Below are 24,058 nucleotides of genomic sequence, written 5' to 3' on the forward strand. Positions count from 1 at the left end.
TTGTTTAACTTTGGAAAATAAACTAACAGTATATCATAAACATTCAGAAAGAAAAGGTTAGACAGAAGCTGGGCTTGTTCTCTATTCTTGCATTTTTCAGTATGTTGTGCTCTTATTCTTAACTATCTCAATGAATTTAAGACCCTGATAAGCAAAGTATTTTCTTAATTGTTAGAATAAAGAGTATAAAGACAAAATATTTCATATACTTAAATACATGTATATTTTTAGTTATTTTCTATCTGTAAAAAATGCCACTTTTCTTCCTCCCAGGTGGTTGTTTTTGTGCTAAACCTCTTGACCGTCAATTTCAGAGTGCTCAATTTCTTTTTTGGCTCCTGCAGCCTAAATGTTTCCCAGAAACTATATATGAAATATTAATGCAAAATTGCCCTGAGACTGGTTTCCCCAAAGCTTCTGAAAACTAGAAATTGATTGTGAAACAGAGTCTGTGAATCCTTTTTTTTTTTTTTTTTTTTTTTTTTCCCCCTACAAGAAAGCCTATAGCCATGCTTTGCTAGGTTTCCAGCTTCCTGGAATGCTGTGGAAAATTTTCTTGTTTGTGTTAACAAGCAATACAGTTAATCAGATAGGTAGTTACAGGGAGAAGGATGGTGGTTGGCTGCATCTTATAAACCCCTGCAACATAATTGGCTTTCTTGCTACATGTTGTGTGCTCTTGCTGTGTAGTCATAAAATCAGTTAGGAACTACATGGAGCAGGTTTCAGAACAGCATTTCCTATACTGCTTGTTTTCTTTTCAGCTAGTAGCCAGCAGATTAAGTTTTGGAAGGAAAAAAGCAAAAAGCAGGGAATTTTTAAACAACAGTTTTTAAAAGGAAATAGCCAATAATTTCTCAAGCTTTGAAGTTTCATTTTAATAATTTAGCACTTGGGCACATGGGCTCTTAATCATTAGAAGCTAGCATTTGCCAAAAAGCATGTTGTGAATAGTGACAGGAAACAATTCCAAGATGGAATTACTATGGAAACATCCATAACTGACTGAATGAATAATGATCTTTTGTCAACCACTTCTTAGTATAGTTCTTTTTACCTTTCTCTAGCTCAGTGTTTTAAACAGATGTATTTTCAATGTCTTCTTAAGTTTATTGTGGTAGTTTCATTAGTCATATGCCCATCTGCCCTATTTTTGTAACTTTTTTTTTTTTTTTAAACTCAAACTTTGTCTAAAAGACTGGAAAAAAAATATGGATTGAAAACTGCTTTGAATGGAAAAATTAAATTATTATGTGAATGTTTGACTAATGAGAGGAATTTTCCCTGGCATGAAATGGGGAAGTAAAGAAGGCAGGCCCAGGCTCTGCTCAGTGGTGTGTAGTGATGATGTTAAGAGGCAATAGGCACAAATACAAGTATAAAAATATTTGATTTGTTGCTTTCATGTTTTAATGTGATGAATCATTTTGTTCATATATAAATGTTAGCTGTCTTCCAGAGGGAAGTCACTGTTCTGGCTGGGAGGGTCTGTGACCACAAAACAGTGAGTTGTTTTGTAAGAAAAAGCAGAATAGAAGCTGGTGGTGCTTTTCCATTTCCACTTTTCACGTGTTGTGGATCAGTGGCTACCTGTAAACAGGGTAAGGAATCGCAAGTTTTGAACCCTGCTAAGATCCCACATCCAAGTTAGACTCAGCATGCTCATGTTCCTTCTGCATTTTTTTATCTTGACTAGCCAGAGAACGTAGGCTTGAGACCTTGGAAATATGAAAGCTTGTTTTGGTGTTACTGACATGATTCACCAGGAGGTAATAAGAGTTGGTGTGAAGTTTGGAACAAATTGTATTTCTGTAACTGTCATTGGAAGCAGGATCAATATGGGATTTCTGCTGGCATGGACAAGGAAAACATCTGACCCAGTTGCACTAAATTTTAAATAGGAAGACTTTTGCATTACGCTATATGTGATAACGTTTAGATTTTGTGAAGAGAATGAGGGTGCCAGACTAAAGTATATCTAAAGAAGTGAGAATAGCAAATATCCCTACATGTGTTTGTATGATACTGGTTGCAATAACTAACTCTTCAGGAAAAGTAAGTTGTATAGGATTGCAGGAAATAAATCAGTCAGGTTTGTCTGAGAAACACTTAAGGAGTTAGTTTGTCCTTCCCATGTATTGGAATCCTATTTATTTTATATTTCTCCTCCAGTGAACTCATCTTCTATCATACATATGCCTGCAATATGTGTTTTAGAAGGAATTTGACTCTAACCCAAATATTTAGTCTGATTTAAGCAAGTCCAATTCACTGCATATCATTACCTCTGTTTTTGCTTCTGCCATGAGTACTGTAGCTGTCCAGCATCAGGCATCCAGCTGAGAGTGCTGGTATCCAGCTGTTCAGGGAAGTCCTGCATCAGGAGCAAAATGAGGCACCTCTAAGACATCTATGAGATATGTGTTTGTGGAAAAGTAACATATTTTATTCTCCCTCACTTCTCAGAAACTTTGCCATTGAAGACAAAACTTCACTACACTTAAGTAAGCAATCTTGTAAATTTAAAACGAATTATAGCTGAAATTTATACTGCTTTTTGACCTTGTTATTCTTTATATGTTAGGGAAAAAAAAGACATTGGACTGCAGAACTCTGGAATTATTTGTAATGTCATTTGTGCTCTAATGGCACTACTGTAAAACGTCATAAATAAACAGGCATTCCTAAACATGTGTCATGTTTATTGTTTAGCCATCACCAATTCTTACAGATAGTGTATTACTGTGCTAGAGTACAAGCCTCATGTAAGATTTCTTCGGAATCATCTTATTAGCACAAATGCATCATATGGGAAATTTGAATATCCTACTGAATTAGGTTATTTTTTTAACCTAATTGGGAATTATTGACAAGACATAATGGCTTTCATCATGGTAATAAATTACTTAAGTATTATTTCTGACATATGTAGTGCTTTTTCTCATTGGGAACCTTGCAGATTATCTACTCCTAATTACTGTTCATTGATGGTGCTTTTTTCTTCCTTTTCTTGCTGGTGGTTTGCAGCAAAGCGGGCTATTCACTGGGGTCATTGGCTTAGTGCTTCTGGGCAGCATATTCCCTGGTAGAGCCAAGACTGCCTTATTTGTCCTGAGAGGAGCAAAATGATTACTCTGTATTATAAGACTATGCTAATGTGGTTATAATTTGCATTAGTGCCTCATTTGTTGGAAATGGCAAGGTCACTCTTACAGTGTATAAATGGCCTACAGTCAATTTTTATTCAAGCAGCAGCATTTTTATTGATACAGCATTTGTTGATTGGGTTGTGATGAACAGAAAAGTGAAACCACATTCCCCAAATTGCTTGCTGTGTGATGTCTTTATATTTTTAATGGTCTTCTCTTCAGAAGTCGTGTTACAGTATCGCTTCAGTTGAAAAGAACAAATAGCCTATTTATTAAGTGTGCAGTCAATACCATTTCAGCTAATAGTGAATAAGCACTTACAATAATCTATCAACAGTAAAGTTTTTTGGAGTCATGTATGATCTTCCTGTCAGCTCCCTGGAGCCCTAAGTATTTATTACTTGGAAACAAAGAACCTTAGAGCCAAAGGTAAGCAACAGTGTGCTGAAAGAGTGAGAGCATGGCTGTAAATGGGAATATAGTGGAGAACAGTGAATAATGGGCTTCTGATGGGACCCACTGTGTGTTCAGTGTTCCCTTCACACCCAGTGCCCTCCCAGCTAGTTTAGCTAAGAAGTATGACTCCCCTGGCCATGCTCGTAAAATGCGAGTTCGTGTTGTACCCTGTATTTCACATTTATTTATTATCCTACAAGGAATGCATGTTTGTTCCAGCCAAACACAAAACATTAGGTTCTACAGCCCCTGTTTTCAGTGTATTGTTGGTTGAGTAGATCCAATGTTCTGAAGGCTTTGATCCTCAGATTGTGCTTGGAGGAAGGCTTTTCTCAAGTCACAGTATGATCTACTTATGTCATAGAATTAGTATCCTTTTGAACCCTGTATTTCTTCAGATGTGACAAATCTGTGTCATGGATGGCTGTATTTTAAAAAATTACATTCTTTGTCACATTGATTTCGTAAGAAAATGCCAACAACTTTGAGGGCTGCTCCGAAAGCAATGCATCCTAGTTTATTATGTTGGTCCATGATGTCAGAGCTGGATGTTGGTGGTATGGTAGCAGAGGCTGAACCTTTCTGCCAATATTCCATTACGTTTTGTTGCTATATGACAGATGGCACCAGAGGAGCAATCTGTCAAAATGGTGTCTGTAACGGAAGAGTGTATGAAGCAAAGGTGTGTCATCAAATTTCTTGGTGAGATCCTGGAACAGGCTGACCAGGGTGGTTGTGGATGTCCCATCCCTGGAGATGTTTAAGACCAGGTTGGATGGGACTGTCATGGTTTTATGATTTTTGGTTACTGGTATTCCACATCATAACATCGTGTAGTGCAATGGGAGTTAAAGTGTTAATGATCCAGTTCCGGGTACCTGTCTGGAAAAGAAGAATAACTACATTCCCCAGGGGGCTTTGCAGTCAGAGAGGAGATGTAACTCCTGGCAAGGTCACCTGATTGGGCTTCTCTCTTCCTCACTCTTCTTCATATCTCCTCGCTGCTGTCTGTCCCAACTGTGTGCAACGCTTCAGTATTACTGTAAGGCCTACAGCTTTCAGATACTCTCTCATTATGTTTGATTCATTAGCTTCAATTCTATTGTATTATAGTGTGTTATCTTGCATTCTGATACCATATTTAGTAAATTAATTTGTTTCTCCACTGATCATTGCTGCTGTTTTTAATTACTTTGAGGTCCCCTGTTTCCCTTTTCTGGAGGTGTGGATTTTGCAAAATCCCTCTGCCCCTCTAGTCACAGAACCGGGCTGAACCAGCCCGTAAACTGTTTACAGGGGCCTTGTGGGCAGTCTGATCAAGTATTTGATCTAGTGGCTGGCAACCTTGCCCGTGGCAAGGGAGTTGGAACTTGATAATGATGATCTTTGAGGTTCCCTCCAACCCAAGCTGTTCTATGATTCATCTGTTAAGAAATAAAAATCAATTGCACCTATTCACTGATACTTGCTGAATGCTATGGAGAGCAAACAGTGGATGTGAGCACAGTGAGGTGCTGGGGGCTATGTTTCAAGCAGTGGCAACGGAGATGTGAAAGACAAGCCATGTTGCAGACAGCCATGCACAGCTGTCACACCATGAAATGAAGAGCACTTCTTGATAGCTGGTGAAAATGCATAGCTAATGTTGGCCACTATGCTGAAAAAGAGTGTTTTGTAGCTGAGGGTTTACTCTATGAAATAGTGTCGTTGTGCTCTTTGTAGCTGTTGTGGCTTCCATGGAAATAAACAGGAGGTATTACTTTTAGAGCAACCTATGTATTACACTGAGGGATTTACAGGGCTTTAGCAAGCTTTAGAATGAAAGCTTTGTTTTACTTTTAGCTGCCTGTGAATAAATCCTTTAAAACTAAATTCACTCTGTGTGAAGATTGTTAGAATGGTTCATAATGCTAGTATGAATGAAGTCTGATCAAGTCTCATTGTAGTATTTGGAACTTGTTGGGAGTTTTGAATAGATATTCTAAAGAAGGAGAAGGGAAATTCTATGTATATTTTTAAAATATGCCTTCTTCTGACATACTAAACACTATTAGAGGCATATTTGATGAAAACAAATTCACAGCAAATGCTGATAACGCTGTGAGGTTATATTTTAGAATTCACTTTTCGCTGTTCATTTGTATTCACAGTGCAATCAGCACACATAAATAAACCTTTAATTAGTGCTGAGGTTAAAAAAAAAAAAAGTAGTTTTCCTGTCAGATCAGATAAGGAGAAGATGTTTGGCTTAAGGGAAAAAGAATTAGTGAAAATTGGGCTAATCATTAAGGCTGTGGGGGAGAAGAAGCTAGAAACCCAGCGTCACAGGAATATGAAGTCCAAACTTGGGTTGGACTTTTTATTATACCTATGACTTAGGTTTTCATCTTTCATAAGCAGAGCAGTGCGTGCAGTTTACTGCCTGTGGATTTTTTTTTTCCCTATTATTTTGTTAGAAATTTAGAATTAAGGGATCTTTTGTGGTTTTGTTCTTTCCTCTCCATTTTTGAATGCTTCTTTCTTTTAGAAATAGCTAATCTATTGATGCTGTGTTGTAAAACCAAGGACCTGCTTCAGAGTGCCCTTCCATGACAGCACCTAATTAGCTCCTGTCAGTATATATTCCTGAAGGAAAGCATATGTGGAAGATATGTATTGTAAATTTAATGTGTTGAAAATTACCTCTGTTAATTACATTATTTTGCACATTTGCTTTTTCACTGGCGGTCTGTGACAACTCACTCTGCCCTTCTGCTTTTCCTCCTCTACCTTCCAGAGTTTCTCCAGGTGTTTTTTCATGTGCTTGAGACTTTGCAAAAGCTTGCAAAAGAGCTGTAGGAAATGGTGATGTGTCTATCTAATAAATTCAACCAAAATCTTTTACAAGATCAGTTAGCTTTTCCTTCACTGCTGACTGGCATCCAAAACACATTTTATTGGAAGAATTCATAGCCTGTGACTATGCAGTAACGTGCACCCAGAGAGAAATTGAAGGGGGATGCTGCATATGTGAATATAGATAGCTTCATGGCTTCAGCTATGTATGCAAGAGTCACTTCACATGGAAGTCTGAAGTGTTGTATTGCTTGTTTTCCAAATTTTCAATGTAGTAGTTGGCAAGACTAGGGCTTCTCATTCTGGAGGTGGTTTTCCTTTCTCTTTTTTAAGTTTAAAATGTCAAAGCTTTGACTGAAGTGTTAGACTCATTATCAATTAATGTAAGGTAAGTTAGTTTGGGATCTGTAGAAGAATGAATATATTCAGTTTAAATAAAGAAAAATATTTGGGGTCAGTTATCATTCTCTGAGTCTGTGAGAGAGTCCATATGAACTTTCAGTGAATCTGACAGAAGCTTCTGGGAATTGACTACTTTGGAAAGAATATTATTTTCAGTACTGCTTCAATACGTATAGAATAGAATCATTTTTTTCTTTTTTTTCAAATGATCTTTTTGGAGGCATAGAGTCTTCAGTCTTGCAATGTATCCCCTGCTAATCGTCTTCATAATGAATGTAACATGACATGGTTGACAGCTGAATTATTTTTAACAGCTTCTGTTCTTATATATTGTCTAATGGTGTCTTCCCAATATATGCTTCACTACACAACTGATTCATTACTGTCATATCCATTTCTGTGTTGATTGAACAGATGTGAATTCTCAGTCTGTCTAGGCATCAATAAATAAGGAGGCAAGGAGTGAACAAGTATCATTTATTTCAGCATGAGATCATCCAGTTCAAACTGATTTTAATTTTCCTGAGATGGAATGCACCTATGAAGCAGAAATGAATTTTCACAATTTCTAGACAGTCCTGTTATTGCATGACAAAATCCTTGCAATAATTTCCACAAATTTTAGTGGTCTTTGAAGTGAAGAAATGACATCATCAGGGGCTAACTGATTCCTTCTGGCTTACTGAGACTAAGATCTTACTATTTAACATCTGTAACATAATTCGCTTTCATTATTTCTAGCTATAAATGTCTGCCGTGAATTATTTATTATGTTCTTGCAGAATTTCTGTGCTAGATTCTTGAAGGTTTTCATGAGAACTCATCATAGCACCAGTGGGCTATTCAGGCCAGGCTAGAGACTTCATAGACTGTCGCTCAAGGAGACAGAGAGTAGTTAACTTCAGTGTGGGGTTGCCCCTAAGTGGCTCTATTGTGATTGATCAGGTCCCTTTTATTTATTTATTTATTTATTTATTTCGGAGGGTGGATATCACATACAGTATAAGAGCACTAAGGGAAGTAGATGTTCGCTGAGTAAACATAGAGAATTTGTTCCCTAGTTCTCAAAGCCACTAGGAAGATACTTGGTATGTCTTATTTTCCTGTAAATGTATAAGCTATTAGAAACCTCCTGATGGGAAGAAACATTATTTAACTTGTAGACTCAAACTTACAGTTCCAGAACTGTTGAAGATTAATGTAATTCAGTAGACAGTATGTGTAGTATTGAATGGCTACTTGAGTTGAATCAGAAAATATGTGGAAGAACTGATAGTTTCCAGCAGTGTTCTTAAGTTCTTTAAATTACATGAGAGCAAACTGAAGCCACATTCAGGAGTGTCTCCGCAGCTGATCAGCTTTCATGCTGTGAAATATACACAAGAATAGGCTGTGTTGAAGATTGTGAACTCCATGCAAACATTACATTTGAAAATGCACCAGTCTAGAGGACAGACATTACTAACCTTGTGTGGTTAGTATAGGTTTGTCTAAGGTTTTAATATACTATGAAGGCCTTCAGGGGTGCTCATTTTGGGATTTTTCTTGGCAGGTTGAAAGGTAACACTACAGAATACCATATCATTCAGTCTTGCTTTAGTCATCTTCTCAGAGAACAAACTCCATGTTTTCAAAGCATTTACTAATCAGAGGGGAAACTACAGATAGATTTGAGGAGGATTTATGTCTTTCCAGTTAAATGGGTGAATAAGGTATCGTTTACAGTGTGAGACACTCAACTGACTTCTAGTTTTAATCTAGGAAACAAGTTTACTGCCTATACAGAAAAAGTTCAGTTCTGTGATGTTTGTATACGAGATCTGAAATTTCTAATTTTGGAGGAATTTCAGGGTTTTGGAGGAAGTGGCAGAAAAACAAGGCCATTATTCATAAATGCGCAATTTGAACTTTTAGCATGAATCATAACTGTTGTAATAAAAGAAATCAGAATGAGGTGCTTTTAAAATCCACAGAGTATTTAAAATATTTTTCATTATTTAGACTTTTTTATTTTATTTTATTTTTAATTATTATTATATTTTTTATATACAGATGCACAAATCCAAGGCTCTGGGTACAACTTGGATCTCAGTATCGGCTACAATCTCCCACTTTATGGCATTAGCGGAAATAATTTTTTCCTTATAATACAATTCTTACAGATGGGTGCATTCCTTTTTCTCTTTCCAAATAACTTGAGTCTGTCACATTAATGGTTTTCTTTTTCAAGTTACATTAATCAGCAGGTTTTTTTTTCAGTTTATCACTCCATTTACGTGATTGTGAAGCTGGTGTTATTAATCTTGCTAAAAGGGTGTTTTGGAACTGAACTGGTCCGTATATAGTCAAATATAGTTCTTGAAGTGTTGCAGGGATTATGTTTATCTAACTGTTACATCCTTTCGAAATTTATATTGCTGTTGGAGTATTTTAAGTAAGCTTCTTATGTTTGATTAATACTTGCAGTATAACCTAGATCTAGGTCTAATCAGATTGTGTTTTAAGACTTTGGGCGTAAGTGATACAGTAACAGCCATCAGCCAAGTTGCTGACTTGATGGGCTACAATCTTGTTCTTATGTAAAATTAAAGAGAAAAAGCACAGTTTTTTGCACAGAAGTTTTATCACCAAGAAACTTGTGATGAACAGCTTAGCTTGAAGTCTTTGCACCTGTTCTTTAAATGTACTTTCATTTAAAGACAAAAGGTTTCTGTGTCAGTAATGAATGGCTTCTAAGCTGATTTAAACCCCATGTAAACAAAGTCTGTTTTGGTACTATTATATTATTAACAGTAAGCTTAGTTTTTCAAGCGATAGAGTGAAAATACATATGAAAATAGGAGAACACTAATTCTACAAACAAAGTACTAGGAGTATTTCTGAAAGCTATTGTTGCTGTAAGTAGTAAAAATGTGTTGTTGTTTGTTGTTGTGCTTTGTTTATTTGTTTACATTTGGTATTTTTTCAACTGAATGGGTGAGCACTGGGCATGACACTGGTGGTAACATTATGGAATGCTGACCAGTGGGCTGTGTTGATCTGTGCTGGTGTCTACAAATTTGCTTTATTCACGTAAGCTTGATGGTCCTGTAAGCCCTGGAATAGACTTGAGTTTACATATATATAAAATCCTGGGGAAAGTGTAAAGGGTAAGGAAAATCTCATGCTCATAAGCCACGTTAAGAACACTGATCTTAAAATAAAACCAAAGTCCAGCAGTTCTTAATAGTTAAAGCAGTTAGATGCTGTATTTTATTTTTTTTATATTTTATTTGGATGAGCACCTCCCATTATGCCATGTGAGTTTATTATAGGCAAGACACTTATTTATATTTGTGATACTCTGCATTCACCAAGGGCAGGCAGTAAATGTAAAGTTGCTGGTGGTAGTATTGCCAGCTGCTTTTCTGTTTCTTTGCTTTCAACTGCAAGGCACCCATCACTTGGCAGCAGTTTCTCAGGGGGTTCATGGAGATGGGCAGGAGATGATGATTCTGTGGTTTGGGAAGTTTTTTGAACTTTGAAGACCAAACTGTAAAGTAGGACTGTAGATTCCTACCCTCAGTGATGTCTCATGCTTACTCATCTGTTTGTTACAAAAGATGCTAGGCGTAGAATATCCGACTACTAACAGAAATTATATGAGGCAATATTAATGTGTATATTTCATCACACTGAAAATATGTATGTAATCTTACTATATGTGCCTTGAGTTATTGATGAAAAATACACCTTTTCTATTCTGGAGACCTCATTTTTATAGGAAGCGTGCTTGCAGAGCTTTTTGATATCCACGTAATCTGGGAATTAGAACCTATAACTGTAGATAAATGATATTTAGGTGTGTGCTGCAGTGTGGGAAAGATTAGGCTGCTCAGCTGAAACGAAAGTGCTTCCTCCCCGTTTTTTTCTTCCCCACCTGCTTTCAAAACGCAGTATTTTTTTCTTTTCTTTTTTTTGGGCAAGCTTTATAATTACCATTCTGTGCCTGCTTTGGGCCTCTGGGAATGGCCGCAGCATCTGTAAGGCTGGCAGCAGAAAGGTATTTCCAGGCAGGCAGTGTTGCAGGCACGGGAGCCAATCCATGGCTTTGTCTGAGCAGCTGAGAACTTCATCCCAGCTATGCTGCGGTGTATGGTGACACAGGTCTGTGCCACGGGCAGGGCGAGTGCTGAGCAAGTGTTGGGGCCAATATTTATAGACCACTGCACGGCAGTCCTGGGAAGAGAGGCGGGGAGGGAGTGAAGGAGAAATCTTGGCTGAACTGAAGGCAGTTTTATCTCGGGTTCTTGTCAGTTAAATAACATGAAAATAAATCCCCCTTGTCAAGCTTAAACTTCTCTTGGCGAATTATAGTGGTCCTGCTGTGCATTATGACCATGTGGAAGCAACAGATTTAAAACAAGAGTTTTGTGGGTAAGTAATTGATTCAGTGTTGTGTTTTTTTGTTTTTTTTTTGTTTTTTGGTTGGTTGTATTTTTTGTTTGTTTTTGTTTTTAATCTCCACTGTCCTAGCCAGTTTGCTGCCATTGAGGGCATAGCATCTGTAAGCTGGAGCTCAGTTTGTCTTTTGGGTACAGTGTAGCACTGCCTGCTGTGTAAAGATGTTCTGTGTGCAGTGATTTTGTCTACGGTTACAGGAATACCAGGTTGATTCTTCAATTAGCAACATGCCTGAAAAGGTCAGCTAGCATCAGAAGTGCATGCACTGCTTCCCCTGCATGGTGTTGCAAGTGGTGTGGGTCATTTAGAACATGGGTGCTCAGCAGTGTCTAGGCTGAGCTTTCAAGTATCTGTTTCTTGATGTATGTAGATGGTTGTACTTACATGATAAGCCTGCTGTCGTACATGCACAGTTTTTAGTAGCTGAAAATCAGAAAAATATCTGCTCAAACTTCTGTTTGTTCTTGCATAAGGTGTTCAGAGTTAATGTTGCAATAACTGTGTATTTCTGAGAAGTTAGGACAGTAGTTAACGGATGTCACGTACCTCAGATCTTGGTTTTTATTTTTTAAAAAATAAAGGTTGTGAAGGCAAATGGGCTATTAGGAGAGGAAAATCCCTGCTTTCTTGCATTGTTAAAGGTGACAAAAAACATGCGTCCCTGGAGGATGTTTCCTGATAACAGAAGGGAAATGAGTGTTTACAGCTAACTGTTATAACCAAGGTGCAAGCAAGATTCCCCCTCGCCCACCTTCACACAGGCAGCTACATATGGCTTTTGAAAAATGAACCTTTTTCCATTACTCACAGTATCTTTTTCAACAGCCTCCTCAACTCACACAGGCTGCTGAGTTCATTAGTCTTCTTTGTTTGCATATTCTGGGGTGTAATTTTAAAAGCCAGGTTACCTAAAAAGGGGATAATTCTTCTACAACTCTCTCCTGGCAGCAACATGTGAAATCTGTACAATTCAACTTTTATGTTTACTATGGTTAGCTCAGAGAAGATTAATGTGTTGCTTAAAGAACACAGCATTTCCCTCAATGAAATTTATCAGTTGACAGCCCTGGAATTACTTCTTTAACTTAGGAAAATATAGACTTTGGCATTGGTTGAAGATTTTTGGGGGTGAGTGGGAGGGTGGCTTGCAACTCCAGAGGGTGTTAGACACATACTGAATATGTGTTGAAAACAAAATTGTGTTAGAATAACTTTAAGCCTGAGGTTCAGACTAACAAGTACGAGGAAGTGCGAGATAGGGCTCATGTTAGATCCTTAACTTTACTTGTTAGCAGCAGCATTTTGCACACACAGGGCATGTAATATGAGCTGCTGTCTGTAGCTTTAAGACTTACCAAGCAAAGCATAAGAACAGAGGTGGTTTCCAGGTTAAAAAAAAAAGAAAAAAGAAAGAAAAAAAAAAAGCAATTTATATGGAAAACCTATAGAAAAACACGTATATATTTAATGATCTTTATTTCCTATGTATATCATATATTCTGTGTTAAAACACTACCACAAACACTAGAAGTGTTAAGAAGCTGCTCTGCATTGTGCAATAAGCAAGAAAGAAATCTGTGTTATATGAACAATTAACACTAATAAAATTAATCTACTCAGAAATTCTCTCATTATGAAGAGAGATGGAGCTATTCCAGTTACATGAGCATTGTGAAAAATAAAAACAGAATACAAAAACATAAACCATCTGTCTCTTAAGTACAGAATTTTATGGAAGTATAAAGAGCAGCACTGTTACATTTCTTTGAGGTTTATAAATAAATGATATATGCAAGCTGTAACTTCCTGTTTTTTCCCATTCTTACCCAGATTTATCTGTGCTTCTGCTGGAAAACAGCATGGCTGTTCTTTGGTCTAGTATGTTGGCAAAGGCAGCTATTAAGAAGTGAGACAAAGTAGTGTTGTTGAAAAATGAATTAACATGGTGTATTTGCACAGAGTAGATTAATAGGCATTACTCTACTTCTTCAGAACTTCATTGTTATGACTGCATGCCCCTTCGTGATTGCAGCCTTGACAGTTTTTACTATTATTATCTTTACTATTGCTGTGCCCCTTACTACTATAGGCCCATTATTTACCAGTGGAGAATTTACATGGTCCTTACAGTGCTTCAACTGTTCTTCAGTACAGAAGAATATATGCCTGTGTGTATGTCATTATTCTATGTTAATGTGGCTTAACTGCTGGTAAACCACATATTTAACCAGGGTCCATAAATTGCGAGTTGAGTAGCTAGTGTATAATGTTATCTGCCCAATCTTACAATGAGATGGATTGTTTGCTTTCCCATATAATTTAGAAAAACATTTTTTATTTTGCTTATTCAAGTGACATCCATAGGAAGCTGTGGAGAATAATGTCAGGACTGCAGATGTCCAGCCACAGGGAAACACATAGTCTTTGAGCATAATTTGACCTGTTTCTAAATGTCTTGGTATAATCACACATGGACTGTGTAGTTGTTCTTTGTGATGGAGTTTTCTTGACCCTTCCTAAGCCCCTCAGAGAGGTGCTTTAATGACATGTTATCCTACTGATCAGTGAACTCTGTGCTAATAGGTCACCGCAGAGGCTGAGATTTTCTCTCTGATAGCTGGGATTATTCATGGAAAGTCCAATTATCTGCTGGGGTTTGAGTGAGAAAAGTCACGTACTGCCTTGATAGTGCATGTGTCTGTAGGAATTCTGACATCATTGGGTATTGCAGAAGTTAGTGCTGGGACTCTGACTGTTGTTAATATATCTGGGGGAGTTGTCCACTGATTACATGCTAGGGAAGGATGAACTCCAGGGCTGAGAGGGTTTCTAATTTTCTTTCAGAGATTTTACGAACTGATGTCTAGGAAGACTGCACTGGCAAGAACAGGGATTATTTTTTTGTGATGTCACCCTTTTATTATTGGAGCAGAAGTGAAGATATATCTATATTTCAGAATCAGATTCCTTCCTCTTGTTTCCTTCAAGATAGACTTACCAGTGTTCACATGTGCACTTATTTCCTGTGCATTTATTTCACTGGAAAATCAATGTTTACTCTTGTAACATCCCTGGGCTCTGAAAATTCAGGAAGATGAGCCGGAACACCACACAAGGAATTGAATGTGAGCCCTCATAGCACCCACATCAACCTCCAGATCTCCAAAGTGGTAGTGTCTTATCAGTAAAATCAGAAATGAAATGGAACAGGAGCCAAAACCACAAAACGAATAGCAGAATGTTTTCAGTAAGATCATGTGTGGGTGGCAATGGTCGTGGCTGTGCCTCTCTGTGGTCATGCCATATCTGGAGTTGGATGCAGCTTATATTCATTGCTTGAATGTCAAAGGTGAACAAAGAGGAAAAGAAGATATGCCATACTGTCAGTGAGACTATGGCCTAAGCCAAAAAAACTATCCAAAGAAAAGAAAGGAGGAATAGAGTTGATTAAAATAAATTGTGTATATTTGTAAAGTTAACTTCATAGAAAAGGTGAATGCTTTGGTTGAATATAGTGCTTTGGAGTCCTAACACATGAATAAAAGTTCCTGTTGGATTTGGTGTTGTATTGTGGAGGAAATAGGGAGTTGACTGTCCTTTTTGACATCATTTCTTATGTAAGTGTTGATATGTCAGGATGGGAGGATTACTCATGACACATATTCTTTGGAAGAAATTTTAATCAGGAAAGATTAAAATTAGAAACTAGAGCATAGGAAGTTCTGCGTGAATGTGCGCAAGAACTTCTTTATGGTGAGGGTGACGGAGCACTGGAACAGGCTGCCCAGGGGGGTTATGGAGTCTCCTTCTCTGGAGATATTCAAGATGGGCCTGGACGCCTACCTGTGTGGCCTGGTGTAGGGAACCTGCTTTGGCAAGGGGGTTGGACTCCATCTTTGGAGATCCATTCCAACCCCTACAATTCTGTGAAGATGTCTTGGATCTGAGACTGAGTTTCTATTCAGGACAGAATGATGAAGACTACTATGTAAAGTAGAATATATCTGATAGAGAGCACAGATGTGAGTAGTGAATGACTGAAGTTTAATCTTGTGTGAGTTTGTCTGATTCATTTTGTAATTGTGGGCCCTCACTTTTCCCTACTGTAGCTGGGCACTTCCCACAGTAGCCTATAAAATGCTGTGAGCTTCTCAAGCTTCAAATCTGTTCCTCTCTGTGCATGTACTGAGATGCGTATGGGACTGAGGAGTCATCTCCTGGTTATACATACTGTAACTCTTCTAGCATCTAGATTACTAAGTCCTTCTGTCTATTATGATAACAATACTAATTTCTGTGCAAATTCCTGAAGTCAGGGCAGGCTGAAATATATTCTTTTTCCATCTGTGATTTTTGAGAAAATGTTTTTGAAAGATCTTGGTATCTTCAAGAGTTTGAATGGAAAAAATATCTCAAATTTAAATAAATTTAAATTCTTGGGATTCTTGCAGTTTGATTTGTATTTGCAAAAGTCTACCAATCCTCTTCTTATTGAATTTACCCTATGTCTGAAGACATTTCATTTAAAATGGTTTTATCAATAATATAATTTATGGATATGAGAAGAGCACTTAAGGTCCATGTGAAACACTGCTCAGATTGAGAGCAGGTGCGCATCCAATGACACATGCTTACATGTGTCTGTGTGGATGCCATGTCCCTTGGTCACTGACCTTTATCAATTTTTCCCTACACATAGGAAGTCCAGTCTTGTATGACCAAGATTTATTTATTTAACTGCCAGTGCTCATTTAGGCAGACCTGGAATGGTGAGAATGACATATGTTCATTCATTAGTGTTTGTTTAGAAATAACACTTGTAGCATGAAGAGTTTTTTTTAATTTTTCTTAGTCTATAAAATGAAATGTGATAACTTAGAGCATGAAGAAGGCTTAATCTTGCACATAATGGTTAAAAAAAAAGTGTGAATTTCTTATCTAATATTGTTTCTAAATTATTTGAAATGTTTAATATTTGCATAAAATAGGTTTGAGAAAGGTTAAAGCTTTTAATGTACTACTTAGTTTAGATGCTGTCTTTGGTATTGGCTCGCATGGGCATATTTGACCATAGTCAGCCTCAGCAAAACACTGGTGCTGAAAACATGAACTGTGCAGAGAAATAACTAGATAGCCACCATGTTCCAAGAGTCTTCAGGTTTCTCTGTCAAAATGACACTCAAGAATACATTTATTTTAGCAAGGGACAGAGTATTCCATTTTTTCTTAATCTTTTGCTGTGAATTGTTACTTGGCTTGTAGGCCAGTATGTTTGAAAACTTTCTCTTGAGGTCAGCATACCCTTTTCTTAAACTTTGCAGTTGTTGCCAGAGCACTGAAGTGGGACCATGGTTTCTATTAAAATTAAAATAAGGCAGTGAATTATTGTTACTGCATTTCATCCCACTTCAGAAAGCATAAGTGTAAAGTGTGATTTTTAATTAACTAGCACATTGTCTTAGTGCTTTGATTTGGAAAATTACATTTCAGTATCTAGACTGTTTAGCAGATCATTCATTTCTTTCCCCAAACCATAAATAATAACAACTTCAACTTCCTAGGAATGTTTTTCTGCTTCCTTTTAGTACTCATGGGTGCACCCAAAGTGTTAGTCACCATGGTTAAACAAATGAAAGGTGGTAATTGAATAAGGCTATTTGATAACCACTCCCCTCCCCCCCCCCCCCCCCAAAGATTTCCATTACTGCATCTCCTTTACTTCATCACTACAATAGCTTGTCCTTACATACAGCAAGACAGCAAGAGTTTTGTCTGCTAAGCTTGAAACATATATTTGTGTTTATTGTCAGGACCTTGCTGGAAAGTACAATAAGATAGTAAAGGGAGGGGGAAACAGGGTGACCTGGGGCACACAGTTCTGCTAAAATCTTTCAAGGTTTGTAGAGTGCCTTTTCTTCTGCAGCCAATCAAATTACCAATTGCATGGGTAGTTCAGTTAGCTAATCATTAATGTGGGATGCATGAATTATTGAGCCTGTAACCCTTTCTTCTGCTAATTAATTTCTCTGAGTGTAATAATATTCTTCCTCAGATGCTACGTGCCTTTAACTGAGGCAAGTGCATTTAGAAGTGGCCCCTGTGGTTATGGAGTTGGGTCCATTTATCCTTGAGGCTGTATCACGGGATCACAGAATATCCCAAACTAAAAAAGACTCATAAGGACCATTGAATCTGACTCCTGTCTCCATACAGTATCACCCAAAATTCAAACCCTATTTCTGAAAGTGTTGTCCAAACACTTCTTGAACTCCAGCAGCTTTGGGGAGCCTGTTCCAATGCTTGACATCCCTTCTCAGCAAACTGAGAGGATTATGCTTACATTTGCTCATGGCTGCCTTGTCTCAATTAGGCTTCAAGTCATGTTCAAACCTGGCGTTACTCTCCTTATTCAGAGCACTTTTCCTTCGTTTCCTCAGTTCCCTTTAGTCCTATTGCTTCTGCTCCTAGTCTATCCTCCCAAAGCAGCATGAGCTGCAGTAGTGGTACCAATTGCTGGCTCCTGCTGCCTCTCCAGCTGTCCAGCTGTGATTACAAAAAAGATTGAGTGGTACATGCATGATGCAAGATTTTTATTTTATATGCATAGTTAGACTAAAGATACTACTTATTTCATAATAACAGAGGTTTCATATAGCTGGTATTATCTTGATTTCTTAAATCACCAAATGCTGTTGTGTATCTGCCAGTAGTCAAATGTTTTTTCTGCAGCTATTTTCAGTAGTTCGTGGGAGGAAATGCATGTGACTGGAAAGCGATATTCTTTGAAATGCAGACATTTTCCCAGTTTTGATTTAGTCCAGCTAAGATGTTGTGATAGGGAGATTGTTTGTAAAGTGCATATATGGTCAGAAAAGGACTGTGTACAAATGCTATCATTTTCTCCAGAGATCTAAAATCCATCTCTATTCCAAGATGTATCTGCTTTCTTTAGTTCAAAAATAAACAGCAATGACTTTTTTTTTTTTTTTCCTGTTATTGGATCTATAATTGCATGAGAAAATGAGCTGAAATCTATTGTGATTTTGTTGATTGACAAAATTGTTAATTGTTTTCTAATATGGGGAAGAGGGAATGCAGCATGACTTCAGGTATGATTTGTGAAGTGAGCTCTTAGGAAAAACAAATCTTTTAGCTTTTTTAATTTTAATTTTTTGTTAGTTTGTTTTAAGCTTCATAAGATTCATAAGATTCATAAGATTCATCTTCTTAAGATTCATAGTTTAATTGTAAGATAAGTATTGAATTTCTTTTTGTCATTTCTGCAAAACCACTTTTTATTCTTTACTTGATGTATTTGGTTTTATTTCTCTTACAGGTAGTTTTGAATATTTGTGCCAGTTAGCATCTTTTTCTACTCTCAGATGTCTTTAGAATATTTTCTACCACTTATATAGCAGTTTGCATCTTGAGAAGATTTTAAAGTTTTTGCTAATGCATCCTTCCTATAGGAAAATGGTAAACTGTGTGTTCTGTGGTGAAAGCAGAGAGTGTGTTAAGTAACTTATTCTGAGCACAGAAGGAATGTGTGCCTTTTAACCTTAGAATAACTGACTTGAGCATATAGTGCTAAGCATATGAATTATAGGAAATTAATTGTAAAAAAGTAAAATGAACTTCAGTGTAATTATACCACCTGTATTTGTGTGATAGGTTCCTTCATGTTGCAACTGCTAGTGTTATGTAAAAATGTGCCCAGGAAAAGGGGGCTCTGGGTCCTAAGGGCAGACATCTAGATCATATCTCAAAATAAGCCCATACTTTTGACTGAGGGCATCAGCCTAGCTCTTGAAATAAAATGAAATAAAGGTTGATATCTCTTTTCAGTTCTTTTTCCATGAAATGAAGGGCATTATTTAAATGACAGACAGCCATGTTTTTGACAAAAAGCCCACTGAAGATGGCAGTAAAACTGTCCATTGGGACCCTAGCAAGTTTGCAAATCAAGGATCACAATGCAGTTCAGTATGAAAAATTCCCCAATGTTTTTTTTTTGTTGTTGTTTTTTTATGAGTAGAAATTTAGTGATCCCAGTCCTATAATGTCAAATTTGATTCTTCAATAGACTTCTTATCTAGATTTCAAGGTAATTAGAAAGATGAATGATTTATAGAAATCAAAAGCAAGCTCTGATTTCTTTTACAATGATGAGTGAGCAAGGAATAGTTGAGTTAGACTGGAGTGCATATCATAGAGCAGACATACTTTTGATAATGTTACCTAAAACTCTGAAGTGCAGAGTGTGTAAGGTACAGTTCATTAATGGGAATAAAGGAGATATTTTAAGATTAGGTAAATTTAAGCTGTGTTTTGTATTGATCTACAATGTAATTCCAGCCTCTTTGCCCAGCTGGAGAATATCACACATGTAGTCAGCATGACCAAGTACTCAAAGTGTATTTAGAAACCTGCCTGTAAATATTAGAGATCAGCTTTATGACTGATAAGCTGGAAAATAGCTATATTGAAAGAAAAAAAATGCTGAAAATGCCTGTAAAGGAAAGAAAGAAATGACGAAGTGCATCAAAGCTAAGTATGTTTTCAGTTATCTAAGTTATAATGAACTTCAGCATTAACAAGTTCACATTTGTTGAAAATACATGCATACAATCAAATATGTACTGGTAATACTACTCAGTTTGTTGTTTCTGCATTTCTTTTCTGTCAAGGCGAGATGTGGCTCCATAGTAGAGCAGTGTGGTAGAAATCAGGTTGTTTCAGAGATTTCAATAACATCTTTCATGAAGGAGGATATTACTTCATGTGGGTATCACTGGTAAAATTTTAGGCCCCAGCGGATTGTTTTAAAATATTTTGCCACTCAGATCCTCTGAGAATCTGTGAGAAATACTTACACTTCAGTCACTGATGGTATCACGCTTGCCATATTTCTTGGCCCTATCATCTCCATTCTTTGGGAAATATCACCTCTACTTGTTGTGAATAATTGCAGCAACACCTGCTGGCAAGCTCTGAGCTGATACACTGGAAGCTTCCCACATCCGATGTCAGCTAAGAAACAGTTTACATCCTTAGCAGATGTTTTTGATTCCTTTTTCACATGGGACTTACTTTAGATGTATTCTTTTACTGCAGTAAATGTCAGTCAGCTCTCTCAGGCTGTTTACTATTAGAAAATATATTGTCAGTGTTACTGGCAACTTCCATAGGTGTTACATATGCATCTTATGGATTTCTTTTTCAATTCTTCAGTTCTACAGTGTATCAATGTTTTGTATTTTTAGCTTTATAATAAAAAGAAAAATAGGGCTGTACATGTCTGTGTTTAGATTATAGGTCAGCTGGATGGTATTGACTCTGGTTCTTGTTCTTACCCCATTAATATCTTAAAACCGTAACTTTTGGTTCCATTTAATTTTAACTTCCAAGATGCTCAGTTCTCTGTTTGCCAGCATTCTTCATGGTTTTACAGATTTCTGACTGCTTTCTTAAAAGTTCTGTCTAAATTTGTTTGTTTGTTTTAATTTTTATAGTATGTACCACAAAGACTTTGTTTTTCATATAAAAAGGAAGAAAAAAAGACAAAATCAACAAACAATGAAATATACACAGATAAATGACTGTAGCAGTGGAAAAGAAAAAGCTCTCAAACTATGCGTACTTTGGATCTTTATTGCCATTGAAGTAAGAGAAAGTAAGATGCTGCAATAAAGTCTTTCTGTAGGAGACAAAGACTGCTAAAATAAGTATATTGTCCTTATGTCACGTTTTGATGGGTGCCTTTATAAAATGCGAATCTACAAAGCCCTGGACATAGGCTTTGAATTACCTGTTGTCACTGTATCTTCTGCAATTGATAGACATAGCTGTGGCTACAAAGCTTATGATTCGGCCTGTGTTTTTTCAGGGTTTTGATTTCACACATCCAATGTCACTGATGCTTGGGAACTTTCTTCTTTCCCTGAGGCTGATCATTACCATTTCTTAGTTGCATATACTCTACTTTAAAGAAACACCACTCCAACATGTTTGTTTTCATCTGAGAAAGTTTTGTTCAAGTTTAAATGTGCTTTGTACATAATCCTTTTCTATAAGGACATTAGTCTTCTGTCTAGCAATAAACAGATTAGTAAATGAAGGAATTTTAGAGACACAAACTACATTACTAAACTTTAAGTGTATTTGAACTACTGACTTATTTACTGAATAACAGATATTCTGTGGTTCTGCTTTCTATTAATTATACTCAACTGACAATTTTGTCCTGCAACATTTGAATCAGTATCATTCACATTTGAAGTAAATTCCATCTCTGCTTGGGGAATGAACCACGCCTGTTATGCACAGGTCTTATCCTGGTCAAGAGTTAAAATGTTTGCATATAATGCCCTGTACCACTATATTTCTTAATTAAGTACAGTCAGCATGAATGGATGAGATTGCATTAGTTACAAGTAAATTATAAGTACTCTTTCCCCACCCTTTCCTTACTGTTAAGATACCAAGATGTTTACATCAATGCAATTTACTGTATAGTGTACGGCCATTCTTTCTTTTGGAAGGCTGAAGTTATAATCAGCTGCAGGCTTCAATTTGTGGTGTACATGGCTGGCCATCTATGTGCTTTTTTGTACCCATTCCAACCACCTGTGTCCCATTATTCCAATGTGGTTCACATTGCATTAACTTCCTGTCTGTATTATAGAACTGACTTTCATTTTTAAGCATTTAACATAAAGGGTCTTGTATGGTCTGTATGTGCCAAAAAAAAACCAACAACAAAAAAACAAAAAACCAACCAAACAAAAAAAAACAACCAAACAAACAAAAAAAGAAAAAAAGAAAGAAAAGAAAAGAAAAAAAGTCCACTCCATACACCAATACTTTCATTAAATTTCTGTATATTCCTTTCTCATTGCAACATCAGTCTATAGGAAACCAGTATCAAAGTGTACTAATGCTTCTGGACGTGGTTTCTGCATAGAACAAAGAATTCTAAATTTTAAATTTTTTAAAAAAGTCATTACAGAATCACAGAGAAATGCTGGAAGAGATGTCCAAGCTGACCTGCAGTTGTCCCATGGCAGGATCTTTATGCACTCAAATTGCTCTGGAGATACACTTTTCTGGTCTTCTTTTAAAGCGATGCTCTGCGAGCTTAACTGGTGTCTCTAGACCACACGGTATGCAAAAAGAATTTTGTTTTGTGCAGTGATGCCTGATGCTGAGGTTAAATTTGCTGTTTTCTTTCTCACTGGGAATTCATTGGAATTTATGAGATACTTTCTTCATTTCCTCAAGGACAGAAATGTACTTCTGTGCTGGTAGTTCTGCTGTTTCACATAGGAATATAGCCATCTGATATTGTTGTCTCTGAATATCATGGAGGAGATACATAGTGGCTGAGTAATTCTGGTAGCTTTGCAGTTTTTGTTTCTGTTTTCCACTAGACAAAAGAATAATTGAGTGCTAGAGAGCAATTCATTTTCATGGTCCCCTAGTCCAGAATTGTGTCCTTAAGCTATCTAGATATATTTGTTTCTATTATATGTCTGTTGGGATCAAGAAAGCTAAAGAGAAGTATGTGTGTTTGCTTCCATAAGCTGAATGGCACATAGATTGAAAGCAATGCCATAAATACTAGAAATCTGTGAATATTTAACTTGGTTGGAAGGTGAAAAGACGAAGGCACAGCAGAAAATATTCACTGATTAGTCTTGTGTATAAAATCTATTCATGGAGCCATAGCAAACTTCTGTATAAAAATTAATTAGAAAATAGCACAGTGGGTTGTGATCAAAGAGTATATCTTTTTTGTGAAATATGTGGTTTCTGAAGACAATTCATTTTTAATTTATTAGATTCCATAAATTGTTTTCTGGTAGGCTAGGAGCACAGATATATCAAGCATATACATGTAATACTGGCTATGGTAACTAGCTAAGTGAATTACAGTTCTGAAGTATATGCTTACCCTTTAGTAGTAGTAGACATCAGTGGTGAAACAACAGGGAAGCAATGATCTTGTTTTTTCAGAGTTGCAGAAACAGAAGAACATGTGTGGAGTTTTTCTGCACTGATAAATTCATCTTGATCTGTCGTCAGAAAGAGAACAAATCTGTCCTGTTCAGTGCATGTCCACTAGCTGTCTTAACTTGCACCTTTCAAATTGCCCTCCCTGCTCCCAGTGGAGTTTGCCCTGCTTCCTACTGCTCTGGCAGCAGCCTCTGCTCCATAAGGGCTTGGCTATGGATTGCTCTGTAGTGTTGATGGTTCATATGGGACTGTTAAAATATAGAAGAATTTTAAAAATGCTCACTATTTCATTATTTGTTTTGGTTTCTCCTCCTAAATGCAGTACAAACTGTGCTGGAGTCAAGGAAGATACTATCAGTACAAGCTGGGATATGGAAGAGTAGAGCACAGTCCTGCTGAAAAAGGTATGGGGGAAGGGGTAGTGGAGGACGGGAAGCTGGACATGAGCTGGCAATGTGCCCTCACAGCCCAGAAAACCCAGCATATCCTGGGCTGCTCCAAAAGATGTGTAGTCAGCAGTTCAAGGAAGGTGATCCTGTCCCTCTGCACTGATGAGACTTAACCTGGAGTACTATATTCAGATGTAGAGTCCTCAGTACAGGAAAGAGATGGACCTACTGGAACATGTCAAGAGGAGGGCCACAAAAATGATCGTAGGGATGGAACGCCTCTCCTACAAGGACAGGCAAAAAGAGGTGGCTGTTTAGCCTGGAGAAGAAGGTGGCTTCTGGGAGACCAGATAGTGGCCTTTCAGTATC

The 24,058-nt window shown here is 37.1% G+C and overlaps 1 protein-coding gene and 1 long non-coding RNA gene across 4 annotated transcripts in view; both read left to right on the forward strand.

The window, feature by feature from the left end:
• BMPR1B (bone morphogenetic protein receptor type 1B) overlaps positions 1-24,058 on the forward strand; it is a 183,804-nt gene that overhangs the window by 55,760 nt on the left and 103,986 nt on the right. Inside the window, exon 2 of one of the 3 annotated variants that reach the window (XM_015862014.1) lies at positions 23,623-23,704. The exons of the other annotated variants lie outside the window; for them this stretch is intronic. The gene's annotated coding sequence lies outside the window, so the exon portion shown is untranslated. The remainder of the gene's footprint in view (positions 1-23,622; positions 23,705-24,058) is intronic. 3 annotated transcript variants of the gene reach the window in all.
• On the forward strand, positions 507-2,689 carry LOC116653319. The gene is made up of 2 exons (XR_004306887.1): positions 507-1,601; positions 1,697-2,689. It is a non-coding gene; the product is annotated as an uncharacterized LOC116653319 (long non-coding RNA).

This window comes from Coturnix japonica, chromosome 4 (genome assembly GCF_001577835.2).
Source record: "Coturnix japonica isolate 7356 chromosome 4, Coturnix japonica 2.1, whole genome shotgun sequence".
NCBI classification, from domain to species: domain Eukaryota; kingdom Metazoa; phylum Chordata; class Aves; order Galliformes; family Phasianidae; genus Coturnix; species Coturnix japonica.